General features: G+C 41.5%; 1 protein-coding gene across 4 annotated transcripts in view; it reads left to right on the top strand.

Moving 5' to 3' along the window:
- Positions 1 to 26,289, top strand: part of edar (ectodysplasin A receptor) — a 92,114-nt gene that overhangs the window by 15,233 nt on the left and 50,592 nt on the right. The window contains exon 2 of one of the 4 annotated variants that reach the window (XM_063054064.1): positions 20,310 to 20,478. The exons of the other annotated variants lie outside the window; for them this stretch is intronic. The gene's annotated coding sequence lies outside the window, so the exon portion shown is untranslated. The remainder of the gene's footprint in view (positions 1 to 20,309; positions 20,479 to 26,289) is intronic. 4 annotated transcript variants of the gene reach the window in all.

The following is a 26,289-nucleotide window of genomic DNA, read 5'->3' as shown; positions in this document are numbered from 1 at the left end:
CTTATGAACCAATTCTGGGCTCGTGGATATGAAAAAGAGGCCTTCTATGCTTTCTGAGATACGACACTGTCGAGTATCCCCAAGGAGGTAAGGTAATTCTCTGGGGTACTTCAATGCCAGGGTTGGTTGGGACTTCAACCTTTGGAAGGACACCATAGGAAAGGTAGGTATTGGCAACGTCAACTTACATGGAGTACTGCTTCTCACCCTATGTACTGAGCACAACCTTATCACAAAAACTGTCTTCTGCCAGAAATACAAATTCAGAGCATCTTGGCAGCACCCTCTATTTTAAACTGTGGCATCTCATTGACTATGTCATTATCTAAGCTAGGGACCGCTGTGGTGTGAATATCACGAGGGCCATGACTGGCACAATTGACTGTTGGACAGATCATTACCTGATCTGCTCCACAATGTCCATCAGACTCATGAAAAAGAGGAGGGTTCGTAAGAAGCAGACAAGACCAAGAGTAAAACTTGAGAGCCTGCTTTACGCTGCAGCCCAATAGCACCCTCAGTCCTAGCTTTGGGAAAACCTCCGCAGGAATATCCAGAGGATATTGAAGAACACTGAAGTCTTGTTCAATACACCACCCTCGATAACTGCAAAAACATCCTTGGGTACAAGTCCAGAAAACATCAGGATTAGTTTGATGATGACATGTCGAGCGAACAGCTTGTCTTCAAGTAAAGGAAAGCATTTTGTGCCTGGCAGAATGACATTGTCAGCAAGGTCAAAGAGAAGCCTACTCTAGAGCCAAGGCAAATGACCAGAGCAGGATGAGGGAGCTAGAAAATTCTTGGTGAACTGCAAAAGCTCTGGAAATACAGACACTGGCAAACTCTGGTGAGAGGCTTCTTCAGCACCACCAAAGCAGTCTATAGTCCAAGTTACTGATCTATGGTCCAATAGCACTGCCCCCTCTCCTCCTGCTCCATGCTCAAAGGATAGGAAGGGCATGCTAAAGGATCGGAAGGATATCAATGATCGATGAAGAGACGACTTTCAAGAACTTAACCAGGACAGTGCTGCTGAGGCACTGTCTACATCCTAGGTGAAGACATGGGGAACCTCCCGTGATGAAAGAGGTCCATGATGCCATCAGGAGCCTGATAAAAGCAGTGAAGCCACTGATCCCAATGGGATCCCAGTAGAGATTCTCAAGAAAGGTGGACCAGCACTCCTACACCTGCCTGAAGGTCTGTGGGGGGGAGAAAAGAACAACTGCCCTCAGAGCTATAATAGTGACTGTATTCGAGAAGGGAGACAAGGCAGGTTGTGGTAATTAGAGAGGCAGCTCGCTCCTGTCAACAACAAGCATAGTGCTTACACATATCTTTGTAAACTGACTCTTCCAATATCTGAAGGAGTACTCCCTGAAATGCAGTGTGGTTTCCATCAGACATGGTCGTCACAGCACACCAACTACAGGAAAAATGCTGTGAACAAAGACAACCCTAGTTACTTGTCTTTCATAGATATGACAAAGGCATTTGATACAGTAGACCACCAACTTCTCTGGTGTATAGTGTGAGGACAAGACTGCCCTGGTGTATAGTGAGGACAAGACTGCCCTGGTGTATAGTGTGAGGACAAGACTGCCCTGGTGTATAGTGTGAGGACAAGACTGCCCTGGTGTATAGTGTGAGGACAAGACTGCCCTGGTGTATAGTGTGAGGACAAGACTGCCCTGGTGTATAGTGTGAGGACAAGACTGCCCTGGTGAGTACTTACGAATACTGAGGGTACTGCATGATGACATGACAGGCACCAGCATTTGGCAACAGTGGCACTGAATCAGAACCCTTCACTGTGGAGACAGGAGTCAAACAGGGCTGCACCATTACACCCACCCAATTCTGCCCTCTTTCACCTCATGCCTGGTTCAACCTGGTACTAATTCAGTCGGCACCACTGGTGATGAATTCAGTAAGTTTGTGCGCAGGAGAAAGGACTCTGAGGAATTCAAAGTTGGAGTGAGCCAGCAATTCATTCAGCAGGTTCAGACCATCCCAGGTTTCCAGACTAGTATTTGTCTCCGATCAGAAAAGCATCTGTTTAGCATTTGTACTTTAATTACTATGTCTTAATTAATGATATAATTTATCATTGTCTCTTTAATAACAAGTGCATCTATTTTCCAAATTTCTATTACATGGTACTTTATCAAATGGTTTTTGGAAGTCCATATGCACACCACTTACTACACTACTTTTTAACAACCTGCTCCCTTTCTTCAGATCATGTTTAGCAAGATGTAATTTGTCTTTATCAGATATTTAGCCCCATATTCACTAAATCCAATATGCATCAACTGTAGAAGCGGCCAACTTAGAAGTATGGAATAACCAACTAAGCACACTTCCTTTAAGTGAATGCTGTTTTTTCTTTCCCTCCAAACAATCATCTCCTCCAATTCCCAGATATTTATTTGCTTCTTATAACTTTCACTGTCTATCCTTTTTATTATTAACCATCCTTCAGCTACTTGAGTTTTCACCTCGGAAAAAGAAAGCTGCAAGTTTGACTTCTCATTCTGCAGTGAGAACTTCAGTCCCACATTGATAAAACTCTAACTGTTAGAAATGATGTATTTAACAATTGCCCCAAATACCTTCTAAACAGAACATTACAAAAATGGTTCATTATTTGTATTCCTCTTGAAAACCTCCTGCACACAAGGATATTCTATTCTGAGATAGAATTCTGAGGGTCCAAAATGTCTCTTTGCCTGCTTCAGTAGCTGGCTAGGTCTTATAATGCAGCAGTCCCCAACCACCGGGCTGCAAAGCATGTGCTACTGGGCCGCGAGGAAACGATATGATTTGGCGATATGAGTCAGCTGCACCTTTCCTCATTCCCTGTCACACGCACTGTTGAGCTTGAACGCACGCGAGGACATTACCCACGAGTCATCCATGTCAGCGCGGGAAGGAGATTAACTCCTCGAGCTTGCAACTGACGGCGGGCTGAAAAGTATGTTTGACTTAACATCTCTGCTGGCACTCTGGATCAAAGTCAAGGCTAAATATCCTGATATAGCCATGAAAGCACTGAAAACGTTGCTTTCATTTCCAACATATCTCTGCAATGAACGCAACGAAAACTAAATTGCGGAATAGACTGGGCATAAGGAACCCCTTCGAGTATCGCTGTCTCCCATCACCCCTCGATGGCACCGTCTTCTTGCAGAGAAGCAGCCCAGGGCTCCCACTGATTCAGCGATATTGGTGTGTTGCAATGATTTTATATGTTCATACGGGGAAAATATGTGCTGTGTGTTTAATATCCAAATGTTACTTAAAATGTTATGATGCTATTGACTTATATAACCATATTACAATTACAGCACGGAAACAGGCGATCTCTGCCCTTCTAGTCCGTGCCGAACGCTACTCCCACCTAGTCCCACCGACCCGCACTCAGCACATAACCCTCCATTCTTTTCCTGTCTATATACCTATCCAATTTTTCTTTAAATGATAATAACGAACCTGCCTCTACCACTTCTACTGGAAGTTCGTTCAACACTTACTTCAAGCTCCCCTGTCCTCCCCTGATAATTGACTTATCACTATATTCATGCAAGGAAAATATGCGCTGTGTTTAATATTAAATTTGTTAGATAAATCCTTTTAGAAATGAAATTGAGTGTATTAGCCACTTATCACCTATATTCTGGTTGCGATTAACACTCCCCGCCAGCCCCACCGAACAGAATTGCCAAAAATGATTTGTAGAGAAAGATCGGCACGTACACGCATGCGTACACAGGTGCCCGCACAAGACTTTATGGTCATGGTAGTCTTTCTCGGGGTAAACACAATGTATTTGACTACTACTCTTGTCCGTTGGCAACCCTACACCGCCCCCCCCCCCCCCCGGATTGGCCGGTCCGCAAGAATATTGTCAATAATAAACCAGTTTGCAGTGCAGAAAAGGTTGGGGACCCCTGCCCTGGAAGATCAGAGTGGTCATCTATGTGTGGAGCCTCACAAGATTGGGGAGATCTTAAACAGTTTTTTTGCTTCAGTATTTACTCAGGAAACTGGCATAGCATATATGGAAGGAAGGGAAACAAGCAGCAGTGTCATGGAACATATAGAGATTAAAGAGGAGGAGGTGCTTGCTGCCTTACAGCGTATAAAGGTAGATAAATCCCCCAGGCCTGACATGATATTTCCTCGGACCTTGAGAGAGACTAGTGTAGAAATTGCAGTGGCCCTGGCAGAAATATTTAAAATGTCCTTGGCCATAGGTGCGGTGCCGGAGGATTGGAGGGTAGCTCATGTTGTTCCATTGTTTAAAAAAAGGCTTTAAAAGTAAACGAGGTAATTACAGGCCGGTGAGCCTGACATCAGTAGTAGGTAAATTATTGGAAGGAGATCGGATATACAAGTATTTGGACAGCCACGGGCTGATTAGGGATGGTCAGCATGGCTTTGTTGCATGGTAGATCGTGTTTAACAAATCTTGTAGAGTTTTTTGAGGAGGTTACCAGGAAAGTAAATGAAGGAAAGGCTGTGGATGTTGTCTACATGGACTTTAGTAAGGCCTTTGACAAGGTCCCACATGGGAGGTTAGTTCAGAACGTTCAGACACTAGGTATCCATGGAGAAGTTGTAAACTGGATTTGAAATTGGCTCTGTGGGAGAAGACAGAGAGTGGTAGTGGACAATGCTTCTCAGACTGGAGGCCTGTGACTAGTGGTGTGCCTCAGGGATCTCTGCTGGGACCATTGTTGTTTGTTGTCTATATCAATGATCTATAATGTGGTAAATTGGATCAGCAAGTTTGCTGATGACACTAAGATTGGAGGCATTGTGGACAGCGAGGAAGGCTTTGCAGAGGGATCTGGACCAACTGGAAAAATGGGCCAGAAAATGGCAAGTGGAATTTAATGCAGACAAGTGTGAGGTGTTACATTTTGGAAGGACAAATCAGGATAGGACATACACAGTAAGTGGTAGTGCACTGAGGAGTGCAGAGGAACAAAGGGATCTGGGAGTTCAGATACATAATTCCCTGAAAGTGGCGTCACAGGTAGACAGGGTTATAAAGAAGGCTTTTGGCATCCTAGCATTCGTAAATCAAAGTATTGAGTATAGGGTTGGGATGTTATGGTGAGTTTGTGTAAGACATTGGTGAGGCCAAATTTGGAATATTGTGTGCAGTTCTGGTTACCTAACTATAGGAAGGATATCAGTAAGATTGAAAGAGTGCAGAGAAGATTTATTAGGATGTTGCCGGGTCTTCAGGAGTTGCGTACCAGGGAAAGATTGAACAGGTTAGGACTTTATTCCTTGGAGCATAGAAGAATGAGGGGGGATTTGATAGAGGTTTACAAAATTATGAGGGTATAGACAGAGTAAATGTGTGTAGGCTCTTTCCACTTAGATTAGGAGAGAGAAATATGAGAGGACATGGCTTTAGGGTGAAAGGGGAAAGGTTTGGGGGAACTTCTTTAGTGGTCGGAGTGTGGAACGAGCTGCCATCTGACGTGGTAAGTGCGGACTCACTCAAGTTTTAAGAATAAATTGGATAGGTACATGGACGGGAGAGGTCTGGAGGGTTATGGACTGGATGCAGGTCAATGGGACTAGCGGAATAAAGTTTCGGCACAGACTAGAAGGGCTGAATGGCTTGTTTTCTGTACTGTAGTGTTCTATGGTTCTATTGATTTGTTTACTGGCTATCCTTAAAGGAAGCACTGGAGGGTACTGAATCAAAATAAAATTTTGTTCCACCTGATTCCAGAAACATTTTGTTGCTCATTGCTGGCATGTTCTCATCTTCCTCCAGAATCTACTGCTCTGCAAAACAAGCTCTGCTTGCTTGTCACATTTTCATCCACTACTGCTGGGGTGCCCATTTGATGCTAATGTTTCACATGTAAAATTGAAATGAGGACTGAATTTCAAAATGGTTGTCTCTCCCAACAGTGACCTTGTCATTTATAGGCCCAATGTGAAAAGCCGTCTGCAGGAAGGAGATACAAAGAAAATGACAATTATCAAAGAGTGAAGACTTACAACTTTCAGCAGAATGAAAATTACTTCAGCTGCATTCATCCAAGTATTTAAAGAATGACCATACCTGAGTTTGTGGTTTTGCAAATTCTTGCTGCTAGCTGCCACAGCATGTAAAAAATAATTCAAATGTAACCTAATGCTCATTGTGCAATAGGTATACTGCATTATTCTTATCCTTCTGAAATTTACAGTTGATACTAACTGGAAATAGTAAAGACTGTAGTATCATTTTAAAAATTATTATTGTAGCCAGTCAGCAAAAAAAATACAAGGCAATGGATGGAGAACACGGCACAGGAAAATGTTACAGTTTACTGTAACAAAAGGGTAGTAGCTTTCTGTGACCCATGGTAAAGTTCTTCGTAACTGAGACCAAATTTATTATTTAAATTAAATAATTAATATTTTTTCATAATATGTACAGTGGCATTTTCTTAGAAATTGTGTTTATAGAAAGACACAAAGTAATTGAAGATACTAAATTCACATCTTTAAATGGCAGCAGAAAAATGAAAAGCACCTATAATAAAACAATGTACTTTAGATTCTATTATTATAGATAGATTGCTGAGGCTGAAGGAAAGATTTATATAGAGATTCCCCAACATGAGAAAATCTGCAGATGCTGGAAATCGAAGCAACACACAGTGCTGGAGGAACTCAGCAGGCCAGGCAGCATCTATGATAAAGAGTAAATAGTTGACGTTTGGGGCCAGTCCTGATGAAAGACCTTGGCATGAAACATCAAATGCTTACTCTTTTCCATAGATGCTGCCTGGCCTGTTGTGTTCCTCCAGCATTTTGTGCGTGTTGCATTCATATAGAGATTTTTACTTCCCATTTCAAAGTGTGCCTGGACATAATATGAACACACAAATGCTCAAGTTTGATGCAGGTTACCATTGATGCTGTACTGCCATTCATTAAGATTATATCTGATCAGGCTGTAAACCCCCTGTAATCTTTCATTTGCTTATCAGGTATGTATCTACCCCTGCCTTAGAATCATTCAAATATCCTGTTTTAAAATGTTTCAAAGAATCATGAATATTTCATTACATCCATCTTAAATGGGTGACCATTGTTTTTAAAATGGACATATAATTTTAGATTCTACACAAGTAGAAGCATCCTCTTCATGACAATCAAGACTCACCAGGATCTTATACATTTCAATCAAGAGATCCATCATCATTCTAAACTTCTAAATATCAGACCAGTTAGGCTCAGGACAGCTTTAGCAGGAAATGTGCTGTACAATCTCACTTCTCTCTATTTAATAGATAGAAATCTGGGTAAGCAACCCACTCAACTTTCCTACATTCTTTGCTTCCCCAAAAGGTGAGTACAATTTCAGCAGTTCTTTAGCACTTAGATGCTGACCTCATTGAAATGAAACTAAGCCATTTAGTATTTAATTCTATTTATATCACATCTAGTCATAAACATTCTCAGTACAGAGATGCTTGAAATCTTGCACAAGATGCAAAATGCTGAAGGAACTCAGTAAGTCGGGCAGCGTCTATGAAGAAAATAAACAGTCGATGTTTCAAGCTGAGGCCATCCTTTGTGACAGTTGAATATTAACCAGTTAACAGCAGGAGCAGGACAGTCAGGCTTGGATTTTCTCTGTAGACCATAAGACATAGGAGCAGAATTAGGTCAACTAGTCAATCAAGTCTGCTCCACCATCTCATCATTGCTGATCTAATTTCCCTCTCAACCACATTCTCCTGCCTTCTCTCAGTAACCTTTCACACCCTGACTAATCAAGAATCTACCAACCTCTGCCTTAAATACACCTATGACTTGGCTTCTACAGCAAATTCCACAGATTCATCAACCCCTGGCTAAAGAAATTTCTCATCATCACTATTCTAAGTGTTTGCCCTCTGGTCCTAGAGTCCTCCACTGTGCAAAAATCTTCTCCGCATCCACTCTTATCTGCGTCTTTCAACATTTGATAGGTTTCAAAGAAATTCCCCCTTATTCTAAATTCCAGTGAGTACAGTCCCAGAGCCATCAAACGCTCCTCATATGTTAACCTTTTCAGTTCCAGAATCATTCTCACGAACCTCCTCTGAGCCCTCCAATGTCAACACATTCTTCCTTAGATAAGTGGCCCAAAATTGCTCACAATATTACAAGTCAGGCCTTAGTGGTGCCTTATAAGGCTTTAGCATCCTTGCTTTTATATTCTAGTCTTCTTGAAATGAATGCTATTAACCTTTCTCACTCCTGCCTCAACCTGCAGGTTAACTTTAGGGAATCCTGCACAAGGACTTCAAAGACCCTTTGCACCTCAGCTTTTTGAATTTTCTGCCCACTTAGAAAATAGTATATGCTTTTGCTCCTTCTACCAAAGTGTATGACCATACAATCCCTGTATTCCATCTCCCAACTCTTTGACAATTCCCCCAATCTGTCCAAGTCCTTCTGCAGATTCCCTGCTTCCTCAACACTACCTGCCCCTCCCCCTTTCTTCAAATAATCTGCAGATTTGATCACAAAGCCTTTAATTCAGTCATCCAAATCATTGACAGATATATAACGTAATAAGTGGTCAGTTCCAACACTGACCCATGTGGAACACCATTCGTCACCGATAGCCAAACAGAAAAGGTTCACTTCATTCCCATACTTTACTTCTCTCAATCAGCCAATGCACTGTCCATGCTAGTATTTTCACTGTAATACCATAGGCTCTTATCTTGTTAAGCAGTCTCAAGTACAGTACCTTGTCAAGAGCCTTTTGAAAATCCAAGTACACAACATCAAGTGGTTCCCCTTTGTCTGTCCTACTTGTTATTTCTTCAAAGAATTCCAACAGTTTTGTCAGGCATGATTTTCCCTTTAGGAAACCATGCTGACTTTGGCTTATTTTATCATGTACCTTGAGCATATCCTGAGACCTCTCTTCAACAATTGACTCCAACCAGAGGTTATGGGTTAAGGGTGAAAAGTGAAAAGTTTAAGGGGAACATGAGGGAAAACTTCTTCACACAGTAGGTTGCGACTGTGTGGAATGAACTGCCAGCACAAGTGGTGATTCCAAGCTTGATTTCAACATTTAAGCAAAGTTTGGTTAGGTGCATGCATGGTTGGGGTATGGAGGGCTATGGTCCCATTGCAGGTCAATGTGAGTAGACAGTTTAAAAGGTTTCAGCATGGATTAGAAGGCCAAAAGCCTTGTTTCTGTGCTATACTTTCTAAGACTCTAAAATCTTCCCAACCACTAAGGTTAGATGAACTGGGCTATAATTTCCTTTCTTCTGCCTCCCTCCCTTCTTGAAGAGTGGGGTGACATTTGCAGTTTTCCAGTCCTCCAGAATCTAGTGATTCTTGAAAGATCATTACTAATGCCTCCACAGTTACTTCAGCTACCTCTTTCAGAACCTTGGGGTGTTGTCCATCTGGTCCTTTCAGCTTCCCAAGCACCATCTCCCTACTTATAGCAATTGCACTCATTTCTGCCCCTAACACTCTTGAACTTTGGCATACTATTAGTGTCTTCCACAGTGAATATGGATGCAAAATACTTATTAGTTCAACCATCATTTTCTTGTCCCCCATTACTACCGCTCCAGCATCATTTTCCAGCAGTCCAATATCTACCCTCTTTTTTACTCATTATATATCTGAAAAACCTCTTGGTATTGGCTTCATATTTCATCTTTTCCATCCTTATGAATATTTCTATTTGACTTATATTAGTTGTTAAAAGCACCCCAATCCTCCTAACTTCCCACTAATTTTTGCTCTATTATATGGACACTTTTTCTTTTATGTGATATTTGACTTCCCTTGTCAGCCAAGGTTGAGTCATCTCCTTTGGGATGTATCTATCCTGTGCTTTCCGAATTTTTTTTTCCAGAAACTCCAGACGTTGTTCTACTGTCATCCCTGTTGGTGTCCCCTTCGGTGATACTGATTATATTATGCAAGTGAGGTATAAATCTCTGTAAAATTGTGCCCCGAATTAATCTTAGTGAATGTAAAAACACAGTTGCTGAGTTAAACAAAATTAAAGCATAAATGAGTTACCCTGCGTAAGAAACATTGCATCTTCAGGAATAATATTCTTATATCCTAGCATGTTAATCTTCCTCATTGCCACAGTTATGTTTTGTAACTCCAGAAACTAATTGAAAGAAACACGAGAGCCCAGGGATAACAGGTCAGCTTGTTTTATTTTAGTGAGGTGCTCAAATATGACATGGTGGAGTAATGACGTATGCCATTTGCGTACTTTTAACCTGTAATGAATTATGTAAACAAACACAGAATGTGTAATCAAACAATATATTTACAATATTACTCAAATATTACAGAAATATTAAATTCATTACATTGGACAACCAAAATAATGGTGTACCAGATTCTGTACGTGTAATATTTTACCACAATTATCACATTTTTACCGTGGCTCTGTAGGTATCTCTATTGTTTCTGGAATGTAATCTAGGTTTGATTGTAAGCAAAAATAAGGAATCAACCATTTAGAATAATGAAATAAATGTGGTGTAATTGAATATATTTTTGTAAAGAATTCAATGGCAACATCAGTTTTTACTAGCTTATTAAAATTGTAATGAAGTGTGCCGAATTCACTTTTTTAACATGCCTATGATAATTCAGTTACAAAATATTCTCATTAGCATTCACTGTGTAATGGAAAACAATGGACAGACTGGAACCCCATTTTCCTGATGTTTGTGCCAAATATTTGCAAGCAAGTTTCTCATTGAGTTTTGCTTCGGTATCCTAATTCTTTGCAAGGATGAAATTGCAAGCAACTTTGGATGAACTTTCAACCTGTCTCCCAAAAAGAGTGTGAAATGAAGAGAGTGAACCAACAACAGGTCTAGATGCTGTGTATCCCTTACAGTGGAGATGTAAAGCTGTTCTGAGCTAATCCTGGAAGGCAGTAAAAGTTCATTGGGACAAGAATGAATGGTGAATAATGCTCTGGGAAGTTAATAAAGGAAGAGAGAAGTCAAGGATTTTCAGTAGGTAAGGAGAATATGAAAGGAAGGCTGGGAAATGTACAGTAGATCAGCGGCTGAAAGTATCTGTTTTTACAGTTTTCCTCTGGCCTTGAACTACAATGATTTGACCAGAACTCTCAGACACAGCTAGGATGTGTCAACATCAGCTGCGTTGTCTATAAGGTACTGTGTTCCGTTGCCAAGACTTCTGCCTAATAGCCCCAAGGTTGTCAGCCACAGAGAATTTATGTGACTTGAGATGTCCTGCTCCATTTAGGTAGGGTCCTGGTGAGACCACATCTGGAATATAGTGAAATCAAAAATGAATCGCAAATCCCAATATCTGAAATAAAAGAAGAGAACATTGGCAACACTCTTCAGGTCAGTCAGCATTTTAGGAAAGAAGAATTTTTCCAGTTCAAAGATCTTTGTCAGAACTGTTCAACACTCTTCAACCCTAAAGGTCTTGAACATGGAATGTTAAGTCTTTTTTGCAGATGTCTAATGCAGGGTTACCATTTAGATTCCTGGGATAGGGTGAATTTGCCATATGGAGAGAGATCAGACATAATGTATTAGTTTTCATTTCTAGAAGAATAATGGGTTATATCATTGAAACATATAATATTCCTGAAAGGATTATCAGGGTGGATGGAGTATGGATGGAGTATTGATGGAGACTAGAACCAGGGGTCACAGACTCAATATAAGATTTTGGTCTTTTAAGGAATGAGATGAAAATGTTTCTTCCTACAAGTGCAGCAAATCCTTAGAATTCTATACCCAAAAAGATCATGGAGGCTTAAAGGCTTATTTGCCAAGAATTTTCAAGACAGAGATGGCTTGGGTTTGGGGTTTGGATATTTGATCCTCCACAATATTCCGCATGGGAATTTAAACTGGAGGTGGCAGTGTTTTTTTACGAGGTTGAGTTGCGAGTTCGGATGGAGAGCACGCTCGGGAGCGGTCTGTCATTGGATCAAACTCGGGAACCTCCGTTCTCAAGCCCGGCGCTGATCTCACTGTGCCACCAGCCGACATTATATATTTTAAAGGAATCAGGGGATGTGTGGTTAGTGCAGGAAAGTGATGTTGAGATAAAAGATCTAGCCAAGATCTTGTTGAGTATACAGAGATGTGGTTGTTTTTATTCTTTATGTTCTTAGATATTTCTAGCAGCATTTCTACACTGATGAGTACTTCATGGCACGTATAAAATGATGATAAAAGGCATGATTCTATTGTATTGAGTTTGTTAGACAAACATGGGTGATGTTATGATGTTTTTGGCAGAAAGCTCTCTGCTTATTTTTTAGCTGTGTGAATTTTAAGAATGGCAGAGAACAGAGACTGCTGTCAGGAAGGGTGATTGGTGCAGGGCAATGGAATTTTCAAATGAATTGTTGCTAAGAAGTGAGCTGTTGTTGAAGAGAACTTGCAGTTTGCTGGATAATTGGGCATTTAGATTCTAATCATTCTTTATAAAGTCATAGAGTCATAGAATACAGTATAGAAACAGGCTCTTCAGCCCATCTAATCTGAACTATCATGCTGCCAAGTCCCGAACTACAGTCCTCCATACCCCTCCCATCCATGTACCTATCTAAATTTCTCTTAAATGTTAAAATCAAACCCGTGTCCATTGCTTCTGCTGGCAGCTAGTTCCACACTGTCAATATCCTCTGAGTGAAGAATTATCGCCTCGTGTTTCCACTAATCATTTCACCCATAACCTCTAGTTCTAGGCTCAATCAACCTCAGCAGAAAAACTCTGCTTGCCTTTGCCCTATCAATATCTCTAATACTTTTGCATACCTCTATCAAATCTCCCCTCATTCTTCTACATTCCAGGGAATAAAGTCGTAACCTATTCAAACTTTCCCTATAACTCAGGACTTCAAATACTGGCAACATCCTTGTAAATTTTCTCTGTAGTCTTCCAAAATTATTGACACCTTTCCTGGAGGTAAGTGACCAAAACATTCCTTGGTTAGGTCATCCCCCTCAACAACAGGTATACCACCTTGGATACTGTCAGGGGAATGACCTAACAGAGGAAAGTCGCAGTGGTTTGCTGATTAGTACTGAGTCTGCCTCTGAGGCTCAGAAGGGAAGGGTGGGAGGAGAGGAGAGCTGGAGTGATAGGGGATTCATTAGGGGAATGGAAAAGAAGTTCTGTGGGCAAGAATGAGATTCCTGGATGGTAGGTTATCTCCCAGGTACCAGGGTCCAGGATATCTTGGATCAAGTGCTTGGCATTCCTAAGTGGGAAGGTGAATGACCAGAAGTCGTGGTCCACAGAGGTACTGATAACATGGGCAGGAAGAGGGATGCATAGGGAATTAGGTGCTGAGTTAAAGGGCAGGATCTCCAGGGTTGTGATCTCAGGATTGCTACCTGTGCCACATGCGAGTGAGGCAAGAACGAGGAAGATTGTACAGTTTCATACGTGGCTAAGGAGTTGGTGTGGGGGGGGCGGCATAAGATTTTTGGATCATTTGGCTTTCTTCCAGGGAAAATGGGTCTTGTACAGAAGGGATGGTTTGCACCTGAACTGGAGGGGGACTAGTATCCTAGCAAGAAGGTTTGTTAATGCTCTACGGTGCAGTTTAAAATGGAGTTGAAGGGGGATGGGAACCAGAGTGCCTGAACAGTTAGTGGAGGGGTTGTGGAGGCAGATGTTGGCAAGACCTCAGACAAGGTTAGAAATCAAAAGGTTGAGCATGGTAGGACTAGTGTTCTGAGCTGTGTTCAATGCAAGAAGTATCGTAGGAAAGGCAGTTAACTGTGCTGAAGATGAGGGAGCTAGTTTACAAAGAGAGGCAATGTGTAATGAGGAGAGGCTGTTGATAGGACACAATTGCAGTGGACAGGATGAGCTGCAACGTAAAAGGCAGATGTTGGTAAGACCTCAGACAAAGTTAGGAATCAAAAGGTTGAGCATGACGTATTCCCTGGAATTCAGGAGAATGACAGGGGGATCTCATAGAAACATACTGAATGTTAAAAGGCCTGAGTAGATTAGATATGGCAGTTATTTCCCATGGTAGGGGGATTCTAGGACAAGAGGGCACGACGTCAGGATTGAAGGATGTCCATTTAGAACTGAGATGCGGAGAAATTACTTTAGTCAGAGGGTGATAAATCTGTGGAATTTGTTGCCATGAGCAGCTGTGGAGGTCAAGTCATTGGGTGTATTTAAGACAGAGATAGATAGCTTCTTGATTAGCCAGGGCATCAAAGGGTATGGGGTGAAAGCAGAGGAGTGGGGATGACTGGAAGAATTGGATCAGTACATGATTGAATGGCTAAGCAGACTCGATGGGCTGAATGACCTACTTCTCTTCTATATCTTATGGTCTTATGAAGTGACAAAATTGAAAAGGGTGAATACAGGACTGAAGGCGTTGTATTTGAATGCACACAGTATACGGAATCAGGTCGATGAACCTTGTGCGCAGTTGCACATTGGCAGGTATGATGTTGTAGGCATTACTGAATCATGGCTGAAGGAAGATGATGGCTGGGAGCTTAATGTCCAGGGATACACATTGTATCAAAAAGACAAAGACAGGCAGGAATTGCTCTGTTGGTAAAAATTGGAATCAAATCATTAGAAAGAGACGACAGGGTCAGGTGGTGTTGAATCATTGAGGATCTGCCAGGGTAAAAATACCCTGATGGGAGTTGTATACAGATCTCCAAACAGTAGTAAGGATATGGCCTACAAATTACAATAGGAAATTGAAAATGCATGCCAAAAGGGCAATGTTACAATAGTCATGGGGGACTCCAATATACAGGTAGATTGGGAAAAACAAATTGGTGTGGATTCCAGGAGGGGAACTTTCTGGATTACCTATGAGATGGCTTTTTAGAGCAGCTTGTGGTTGAGTCCTCTAGGGGATTGGTGATTCTGGATTGTGTGTTGTGCAATTTATTAGAGAGGTTAAGGTAAAAGAACCCTATGGGGAAAGTGATCATAATATGATCAAATTCATCCTGAATTTTGAAAAGGAGGTGATAGCCAGATGTATCAAAGGGTATTACAGAGGCATGAGAGAGAAGCTGGCCAGAATTGATTGGAAAAAAACACTGGCAGGGATGACGGCACAGTAGCAATGGCTGGAATTTCTGGAAGCATTTGGAAGATGCAGGATATATACATCCCAAAGAGGAAGAAGTATTCTAAACAAGGAAAGATGACACAACTGTGGCTAACGAGATGTCAGTGCCAACACAGGAGCAGAAGAAAAGGCATATAATAGAGCAGAAATTTGTGGGAAGTTAGAGGATTGGGAAGCTTTTAAAAGCCAACAGAAGGCAAGTTTAAAAAAAAAGTCGTTAAGAAAGTAATTAGCTAATAATATTAAAGGGGATACCGAAAGCTGCTTGAGATAAATAAATTGTAAAAGAGAGGTGAGAGTGGATATCAGACCACTGGAAAACAATGCTGGGGAGGACAAAGAAATGGCAGGTGAACTGAATGAGTAGTTTGCATCAGTCTTCACTGTGGAAGACACGAACAGTATGGTGGAAGTTCCAGGTGTCGGGGTCATGAAGTGTGTGAAGTTAGCATTACTAAACAGAAGATTCTTGGGAAACTGAAAGGTCTCAACTCGTACCATAAGTCACCTGGAGCAGATGGTGTACACCCCATGCTTCTGAAAGTGGTAGCTGAAGAGATTATGGAGGCACTAGTAATGATCTTTCAGAATCACTCATTAGATTCTGGAATGGTTCCAGAAGACTGGAAATTTGTAAATGTCACTCCACTCTTCAAGAAGGGAGAGAGGCAGAAGAAGGAAACTATAGACCAAGTTGGTCTGGCCTCAGTGATTGGGACGATGTTGGAGAGGAATATTAACGATGAGGTCTCATGGTACTTGGAGTCACATGATAAATTATGCCATAGTCACATGGTTTCCTCAAGTGAATATCTTGCCTGGAAAATCTGTTGGAATTCTTTGAAGAAATAACAAGCAGGATACACAAAGGAGAATCGGTTGATGTTGTGTACTTGGAGTTTCAGAAGGAACCACACATGAGGCTGCTTAACAAGCTACAAGCCTAATACAGGGAAGATTCTAGCATGGATAAAGCAGTGGCAGATTGGCAGGAGGGATAGAGTGGGAATAATGGGAGCCTTTTCTGACTGGCTGCCAGTGACTAGTGGTGTTTCACAGGTATCTTTGTTGGGACCACTTATTTTTATGTCATGTCAATGATTTGGATGAAGGAATTGATGGCTTTGTTGCACAGTTTGCAGATGATGTGAAGATGGGTGGTGGGGCAGATAGTTTTGAGGAAGTAGAGAGGCTACAGAAGGATTTAGACAGATTCGGAGAATGGGGAAAGAAATGGCAGATGGAATACAGTGTTGAGAAGTGTATGGTCATACACTTTGACAGAAGAAATGATAGCATTATTTACTAAATGGAGAGAAAATATGAAAAACTGAGGTGCAAAGAGATGTGGAAGTCCATGTGCAGGACCCCCTAAAGGTTAATTTGCAAGTTGAGTCAGTGGTGAGGAAGGCAAATGCAATGATAGCATTCATTTCAAGAGGACTAGAATATAAAAGCAAGGATGTAATGTTGAGACTTCAGAAAGCACTGGTGAAGCTTCAGTTGGAGTATTGTGAGCACTTTTGGGCCCCTTATCTTAGAAAGGACGTGCTGAAGCCAGAAAGGGTTCAAGAAAGGTTTGCAATGCTGATTCCAGGGTTGAGTGGCTTGTCATATGAAGAATGTTTGATGGCTCTGGGTCTGTATTCACTAGAATTCAGAAGAATAAGGGGTGACCTCATGGAAACATATTCTATGGTGAAAGGCCTTGATTGAGTGGTTGTAGTGAGTATGTTTCCTGTGGTGGGATTGTCAAACACTAGAGGACACAGTCTTGGAATAGAAGGGCTTCCTTTTGAATCGGAGATACAGAAGAATTTCTTTAGCTAGAGAGTGGTGAATCTGTGAAATCTGTTGCCACAGGCAGCTGTGGAAACCAAGTCTTTATATGTATATTTAAGGCAGAGGTTGATAGCTTCTTGATTGGTCAGGGCATGAAGGAATACAAGGAGAAGGCAGGGGTTTGGGGTTGAGAGATAAAATGGATCAGCCATGATGAAATGGCAGAGCAGACTCGAAGGGCCAAATGGTCTAATTCTGCTCCTGTGTCTTATGGCCTTTAAGAAGAAATGTTAACAGTATAGGAGGGAAGCCAGAGTGTGAGTGAGAAGCACTGTAACCTTTGATGCCATGTCCAATCAAGAACCTATCAATCTCTGCCTTAAATACACCCAATGACCTGGCCTCCACAGCTGCATGTGGCAAAAAATTCCACAATTTCACCACCCTCTGACTAAAGAAATTTCTCCTCATCTCTGTTTTAAATGTACGCCACTCTATCCTGAGACTGTACCGCCCTTGTCCTTGACTTCCCCACCATGGGAAACATCCTTTCCACGTCTACTCTGTCCAGGCCTTTCAACATTCGCAAGGTTTCAATGAGATCCCTCTTCATCCTTCTAAATTCCAGTGAGTACAGACCCAGAGCCATCAAACGTTCCTTGTATGATAACCCTTTCATTCGCAGAATCATCGTTATGAACCGTAGTTGGACTCTCTCCAATGCCAGCACATCTTTTCTAAGATGAGGAGCCCTAAACTGTTCACAATACTCAAGGTGAGGCTTCATCAGTGGCTGAGCATCACATCCTGCTCTTGTATTCAAGATATCGTTGAAATGCATTCTATATTGAGTCGGAGCTTGTAGCTAAGCAGGAAGGAGTGGTGTGTATTTAATATTTCAGTGGTATTTGAGTTAAATTGTAAATATATTGTTTTATTATTCATTCTGGGTTATACGTAAAAACAAGTGAATTGCATACGTCATGATGCTACTACATCATACATGCATGTCTTGCTTCAAGTATAAAACATAACTAGACATGTTATTCCTGGCTCTGTGTTTTTGCTTTTAATTAGTTTTTGTGTTTCAGAGTTGAAAAACACAGCACTATTTAAGTGTACTCTTGCATTTCTTATATTCCTCAAGTACCTCATTTCCTCCTTCCTGTCTATACTTGCTCTGTACCACCATCTTTTTCTTTAACCAGGACCTCAATATCTTTTGAAAACCAAGGTTCCCTAAACCTGTTATCCATGCCGTTAATTCAGACAGGTACATACTAATTCTGTACTCTCAGAATGTCACTTTTGAAGTCCACCCTCTTACTAAGGCGGAGCTTAGGAGGGTTAATAGTGCCTAAACGGCGACTTTTTTGCTTGCATCTTCGGAAAGGGCTCTATTTCCATCTTTAATATCTCTATTTTTCCCTTTCAGGGTTCTTTTTGAGGACCCTGACCTGGAGATACACACTGACTTCGGTTCTTTGCAGGAATGGGACCCGTTCTCGGGGTTTCATAACTGGTTGTTGTTCGGCACGCCAAAGGCTCGGCCTAAGATTCCGGCTCGAATTCGGAAGCCTAGGATCTCTGGGCTCTGGAGACGGGTGTATCAAGGGTCGGTGTCATGATAGGAAACCTGTGCGTCATTGGGGGAGCTGGAATATCTGCTCTGTGCCTGAGCCCCGGGATCTTTGCAATCTTCAGACACAGAGCTTGAAATAAGCGACGTAACAGACTTTTAGCATCGTAAACTAGTGAATTGTTTGTTATATCTCCCCGCTCGCTGGGAAAATAGAGACACCTCTCTCGCCCTTATTAGGGGGAGAGAGAGAGAGAGAGAGAACCTGCGGTATGTTGATTACCGGGTGAAACGCGAAGTCTCTGGGGTAACTGCAAGTCTGTGTCTATGCTATTGCTGTGCTCACACTTGAGTGCTCAGTGGTGGTGCCAATACTTGCTTCTTTTTTGACAGTGGGAGGAGGGAGATTGTCACTCGCTGCTGCTTGTGTGTGGGGGGGCATAGCTGGGGGGTACTTTGAGGTTCTAACATCTAACTGTCGTTCATTCTTCGTAGCACTCTTTTCGTGGATGGTTGTGAAGAAAAAACATTTCAGGATGTATATTGTATACTTTTCTCTGACATTAAATTGTACCTTTGAAAATACACCTTAAGAGTATACATTAAATTGGCTTTTCTCCAGTTTGATATCTCAACCCAAAGATCAGACCTCTCCTCCTCCGTAATTATCTTGAAATTAATGGCATTATTATTACTAGATCAAAAGTGCTCCTCGACACAAACTTCTATCAGCTGCCCTGTCTCATTCTCCAATAGCAGATGTAGTATCACATTCTCTGTAGTTGAGTCCCAGTCAACTTCCTCCACATATTGTCCTTAGCTTGCTTGATAGTTTGCACACTTTTAATGGCAGTGCCCAATAGCAAGAGGGAGGTGATGATCTTCTCTGGTGACTCTTCGGATTGATACGACAAACATATCCAAGTAATGCAAATATGGCTTCTGCGATCATGTGGTTTTAATGATGGGTGTTCAAAAAGAGGAATAGTATTGACTTTTATATGTGTAATCCTTGGTTCGGCTAGCGGCTTAATCTAGGGGAAGACTGCCCTCGGCTGGGCCAAACTTAAATCTTGTCCCCAGTACCATGAAATAACAAACAGTACACAGTATGCGATTAAACGATTGAGCCTTATGGTTCTTAATTTGACTATACGGTTAGTAAGGAAAGAAAAGGGCCCATTCTCATGAAACAGACTAATGTACAATGTTGGAGCTCACTGTTCAGTCCACTGGTTTCCTGTTGACCTCCGAACATAGCCGACCCTCGGATCGTCACTCCAAGTCCACTCTGTCCGGCGGTCTACCAACTCTCTCCATTTGCGTCCTCTCTCCTCATCTCTCCCAGCAAAAGACTGACAAAATCCCTGCTCCCAGACTCACAAGAAAGAACAACATGCCTCTCATTGGCTAACATACATTCCAAAGACCGATTATCTCTAGTCATAACCCAAACATTGCTGCTACAGAGAAACCATTACATTAGCAGTGAAATCTTACAGCACGTTACATATGAAAGGTGTGATTGCGCTGGAGAGGGTATGAAAATTGGCAAACTGTGCATAGGAAGAAAATTTGGACAAGTTAAGTTTGAAAGAGGAGTCTGAAGGGGGTCTTAAGTGCTATGTATTCAATTTTGAGGGGCCTAGCTGAATTGGAAGAACACACTTATATTAGCAAATGGGGGTGAAAAAAGAGGAAAAAATTAAAATAATTGGTAGGAAGGGAGATGAGGAAAAGTTTACAATCCTGATGTAGGGTCTTGACTCAGTGTTTACTATCCCTTTGTCTCCACAGATGCTACTTGACAGCTGAGTTCCTCCAGCAAATTGGCTTTTGCTCCAAATCCCGATGTGTGCAATCTCTTGCTTCCACCTCAGGATCTTGTATTTCAATCAAGTCTCCTCTCATGCTTGAAATCCTATCCTCTGCAAACTTCCCTCATAAGACACCCCACCCATTTCAGGTATTATCTAGTGACCTTCTTTGAAGTGCTTCCAGTATTCTGTGTTCTCTAAATAGGGAGATGAATATCACAGACATTACTTCAGCAATGCACTGTATCAGTGAAATACAACATCCCATTATTGTATTCAAATCCTTTCAGAATAAATGTTAATATTCTTTGGTCTTTCCTACTTCCAGTACCTCCGTTGTCACTAGGATATTCAACCTCTCTGCAATCTCTCACAAGTTACAGTACTATGCAAAAGTCTTGGGCACATGTATATAGCTAGGGTACTTTAGACATTTTCACAGTACTGCAGTGATTTTATGCATTGTACTGTATTGCTGCCATGAAAAACAAATTTCATGACTTATGTGAATGATAAACTTGATTGTGTGCGTGTATATTATTACTTTCCTATTTTCTAACTTTGAATTTGTGCATTCAATAGATATATGAATACATGAGAACAAGAAAAGTTGGTGCTGTGCCAGATATCAAAGCCTCTTCACAGATGGCCCATCAGCAAGCAGTATGGAAGATGTTTGGTCTCTATTCTCAATCAGTGAGGCATCTTCTAAGATGGCCTCATTCGTTTGCTTCTCTCTGCAGCTTTCTGGACACTTGCCCATTCTTCACCTTCAAACCATCAAGGTGGAAGGACAAATTGCAGCAAAGTAGATAAATGTTGCATTATTTTTGTGTATTTCCTTACAACATAGAAGGGAGCATTCACCATCAAATCTATGTTGACTGTCAGAATAATCCCATTCCCACATCTACTTACACAAAATCTATTCTCTTCAAAGAAGAACCTCACTTGTTCTACAATCTCTGCTTAATTCATCAAACTACACCCAGATATAATTACTGTTGTCTCCAAGGAATAAGAGTCTTCAAGAGCACTATTCCAGAAATCCAGATAACCATGAATAGTATGTACTCAAGATCTGACCCAATTCCTTCAAATATTTTTTTCTGGGTCCTGCCTGTGAATCCTTTGACTGTGTTGAGATTAATGAATAAAGTGTTGTACATTGGAAAATGTGTATTTGACTTCTAAAATAGTTAGCATTCTTGATAGCAACAAATTGGACAAGTGTGCTGGATCCCTATTTAAAAACCACTGTTCAAAATAGTGATGATTAGATTTTCTAAATGAAATGGACGTACAAAAGCCCTTTCCTCAGCACCACGTTCTGCAATTAAAATCAGTATTTCAAGGCCAAATTACCATGCAGTGGGGAGGGGAAGAACAAATTGTTTCTTTTGGATCATTGAGTTAAGATCATTCGGTAATACTGAAAGTAAATGCACCCATGACTAAATAAATGAGTAAAAGTAATGGAGATGCTGTGAAATCTGGAAAAATATGAAAGGTGACATTGAATCAGCAGCCAATTTGTACCCCTCAAAATAAAATGGTAAACTAGAACCTATTTAAGCCATTGTATTAAAAAGGTCCTACTGCAACAAGCAGGCAGGTACCTCATTTTAAAATACCACTAGCTGTATTGCTGGGGTAATTCAGCAATAAGTCTACCAACATTACATGAAATCCATTTATACCAGGCATGATGAGTGATGAACAACCTCCGTCTTTTTAAAAAATGCTTCAGTACTTTAGGAGTTGATCATTCTTTGACACAAGTAGTTGAACATTGGTTCAATTCTTGTTCTTGATCTTAAAACCCTGTCTTTCCACCATGGGAAACTGTCAACAAAGGCTATATACCATTCCCGCTACAATGTGAAATAAGAGAAAATTCATTCAAGGGGCAAATGTAGTCAACGTAGTGTATAAATCTAAAGCTTTTTGCTGTATGGCCAATTTGTAAATCAGTCTGTACTCAACTGTTTGATTTTTTTCCCCTATATTTTTCAGGCCTCTTAGCATCTGTTTGATTTCTGGGTTAGGCTCATCACCTTACCTACCAGCATCTGTTTGATTTCTGGGTTAGGCTCATCACTTTACCTACCGTAAAGCTTCCTGTTTGGCATTTTTGGCAGTGAGATATTACTAACTGCCTTTGTCTCAGGCTGCTTGCCAGGACTGGTTAGCTGACTGCCAGTTTGTCTTTTGCAGCTGGTTGATTAAGACAATTTTAATTATCCACACATCAGGAAGTTGTGGTGGTTGATGAATTGATCACCTGGAGCACAGGAAGCTTGATTTAATCAGCTGCAAGCATCGAAGTATTTAACAAGTTCAGTAAGGAGCCCACCCTCACAGGCAATGGGTTTGGACCGATTAAATCCCTGTATTCGCACTGATTAAATTTTAATGAAAAAAGTGTCTGGCAAGGATCATCTTTCCAGAGCATTTTTTAACTGGTATAGCAGTTAATAGTACAGCATACAGCAAGAAACATTTTTATTTCTATTCCATATTGATAACAATTAGAATATGTGCTAAAATAAGAATTTTATAATTAAATGCAATAAAAGTATTGGAGGCTCATTTGAAAATATGTCACTGGAGCAGTTAGCTCTGAGTTTATATGGTAACATTCTGGAAAAATTAAGCAAAGAGAAATGCCGTGATTTTCTATTTTAAATTTTGTTCACCATTTCAAAGACCTTAAATTGACAAAACTAACTTAGATTGAGTTTATACTGGCTGCTTCTGTGTAACTGTTTAAATACAGAAAAACTAAACAAGTATGCTTTTAAGACATGAATTCTTACTGAACTATATTTGTAATTGTGGAAGTTAATTTCTGCAATACATGTAGTTTATTCCATTATACAAGGCCAACCCAGAAATGTTCATCTAATGTATACAGATAATTGAGAATACTGAGAATTGATAATTGACATAAAGGAGAAGCTGTTCCTAAAATGAGTGTGTGTCTTCAGGCTCCTGTACTACCACCTTGATGGTAACAATGAGAAGCAGGAGGGGATGTTCTGGATGATGGATGTGTCTTTTTGAGGTGTTGCCTTTTGAAACTGTCCTCGATGCTGGAGAGGCAAATGCTCCATTCAGCAGCCTATTCCAATCCTGTACAGTGGACCAGACGGTGATGCAACCATTCTTCCCAATACATCTGTAGAAATTTTCTAGAGTCTTTGTGACATACGAAGACTCCTTAAACTCCTAATGAAATATAGCTGCTGGTATGCCTTCTTTGTAAATTGCATCAATACGCTGGGCCCAGGATAGATCTTCAAGGATGTTGATACTCAGGAACTTGAATCTGCTCACCCTTTCCACTGCCGATGTCTCAGTGAGTGCTGGTCCATGTTCCCTTGACTTCCCCTTCCTGAAGTCCACAATCAACTCCTTGGTCTTGCGGACATTGAGTGCAAGGTTGTCGTTGCATCACCACTCAACCAGCTGATCTCTCTCACTCTTGAATGCTTCCTCGTCACCATCGAAAATCCTGACAACAATAAGCTCAAAGTACATTTATTATCAGAGAATGCAACCTTGACTTGTTTTCTTGCAGGTAGCCACAAAACAAAGGAACCCAAAAGAACCCACTTTAAAAAAAGACTGTCAAACACCTAAAGTGTAGAGAGAAAAAAATCTTGCAAATAATAAAAGTAAGCAAATAGCATTCAGAACTGAAGTTTTATGAAAGACATGAAGCCAGGCATCATTACAGCCGGAGCAGGCAACACCCTCAGTTCGGTGCAGAGCTGAGTAAACGTCATGGAGCAGCATGCAGAACTGGCCCGTCCCTCACCTCCGACCCCGATACCCTGACCTTTTTAGTCTGACCCAGTGTTTAAATCGTCTAAACATCGGGTCATTTCTGGCTCTCAGACGGATCTGGGGCCTGGACCTCATCGCCACAGCCTATACCTGTACCTGATCTTTCCAATTTGGCTTGGTGCTTAATCAGACATCATGACATTCCTTGCTTCCGCCTCTGTTTGCCTTCATTGTGCCTCGCCTCCAGCCCCACTCGTCCAGCCTCTGCACGTCTCTCCATTGTTAGCAGTAATTGTTATTAAAGTGGTATTAATAAGTTGTTTGGAAGTCGTCTTTGCTTTGTATTTTGATGCCAATAAGCAGTCGCAAGGCAACGCCAATGCTATCTTAAACTTGTGTCATCAGCAAATTTATAGATGGTGTTTGAGCTACGCCTAGCCACACAGTTATGGGTGTAGAGAGAGTAGAGCAGTGGGCTAAGCACACATCCTTGAAGTACACAAGTGGCGATTGTTATTGAGGAAGTGACATTACTTTGGATCTGCACTGACTGTGGTCTCATGATGAGGAAGTCAAGGTTCCTGTTGCAGAAGGAGGTACAGAGGCCCAGGTTTTGGAGGTTTTTGATTAGTAAAGAAGAGATGATAGTGTTGAACATTGGGCTGTGATCAATGAACAGCAGCCTGATGTAGGTATTGCAATTATCCAGGTGATCCAAGGCCAAGTGGAGAGCCAGTGAGATTGCATACACTGTAGACCTATTGTGGCAATTGGCAAATTGCATTGTGTCCAGGTCCTTGCTTGGGCAGGAGTTAATTCTGGTCACATTCAACCTCTCAAAGCACTTCATTGTTGTAGATGATCATCACTACAGAGTCACCAACAAGTATTATAACTTGATTGCAAAAGTGCTTTAACCAAGTAATAGTATGGAATAATTCTCTAAAACTAATTCTAGTTGTCTGCTGATAAGTTCCTAATGCTGTTCACTACCAATTCTCATTAGAAACATAGAAACATAGAAAATAGGTGCAGGAGTAGGCCATTCGGCCCTTTGAGCCTGCACCACCATTCAGTACGATCATGGCTGATCATCCAACTCAGAACCCTGTACCAGCCTTCCCTCCATACCCCCTGATCCCTTCAGCCACAAGGGCCATATCTAACTCCCTCTTAAATCCCTCTTAAAGGCAATGAACTGGCCTCAACTGTTTCCTGTGGCAGAGAATTCCACAGATTCACCACTCTCTGTGTGAAGAAGTTTTTCCTAATCTCGGTCCTAAAAGGCTTCCCCTTTATCCTCAAACTGTGACCCCTCGTTCTGGACCTCCCCAACATCGGGAACAATCTTCCTGCATCTAGCCTGTCCAATCCCTTTAGGATTTTATACGTTTCAATCAGATCCCCCCCCTCAATCTTCTAAATTCCAATGAGTATAAGCCTAGTTCATCCAGTCTTTCATCATATGAAAGTCCTGCCATCCCAGGGATCAATCTGGTGAACCTTCTTTGTACTCCCTCTATGGCAAGGATGTCTTTCCTCAGATTAGGGGACCAAAACTGCACACAATACTCCAGGTGTGGTCTCACCAAGGCCTTGTACAACTGCAGTAGTACCTCCCTGCTCCTGTACTCGAATCCTCTTGCTATGAATGCCAGCATACCATTCGCCTTTTTCACCACCTGCTGTACCTGCATGCCCACTTTCAATGACTGGTGTATAATGACACTCAGGTCTCGTTGCACCTCCCCTTTTCCTAATTGCCCACCATTCAGATAATAATCTGTTTTCCTGTTTTTGCCACCAAAGTGGATAACTTCACATTCATCCATGTTAAATTGCATCTGCCATGAATTTGCCCACTCACCTAACCTATCCAAGTCACCCTGCATCCTCTTAGCATCCTCCTCACAGCTAACGCTGCCGCCCAGCTTTGTGTCATCCGCAAACTTGGAGATGCTGCATTTAATTCCCTCATCCAAGTCATTAATATATATTGTAAACAACTGGGGTCCCAGCACTGAGCCTTGCGGTACCCCACTAGTCACTGCCTGCCATTCTGAAAAGGTCCCATTTATTCCCACTCTTTGCTTCCTGTCTGCCAACCAATTCTCTATCCACATCAATACCTTACCCCCAATACCGTGTGCTTTAAGTTTGCACACTAA

Source organism: Mobula hypostoma, chromosome 7, assembly GCF_963921235.1.
Source record: "Mobula hypostoma chromosome 7, sMobHyp1.1, whole genome shotgun sequence".
Lineage (NCBI taxonomy): Eukaryota > Metazoa > Chordata > Chondrichthyes > Myliobatiformes > Myliobatidae > Mobula > Mobula hypostoma.
The sequence above is the reverse complement of the archived record's forward strand: the minus strand, read 5'-3'. Positions and strand labels throughout refer to the sequence as shown.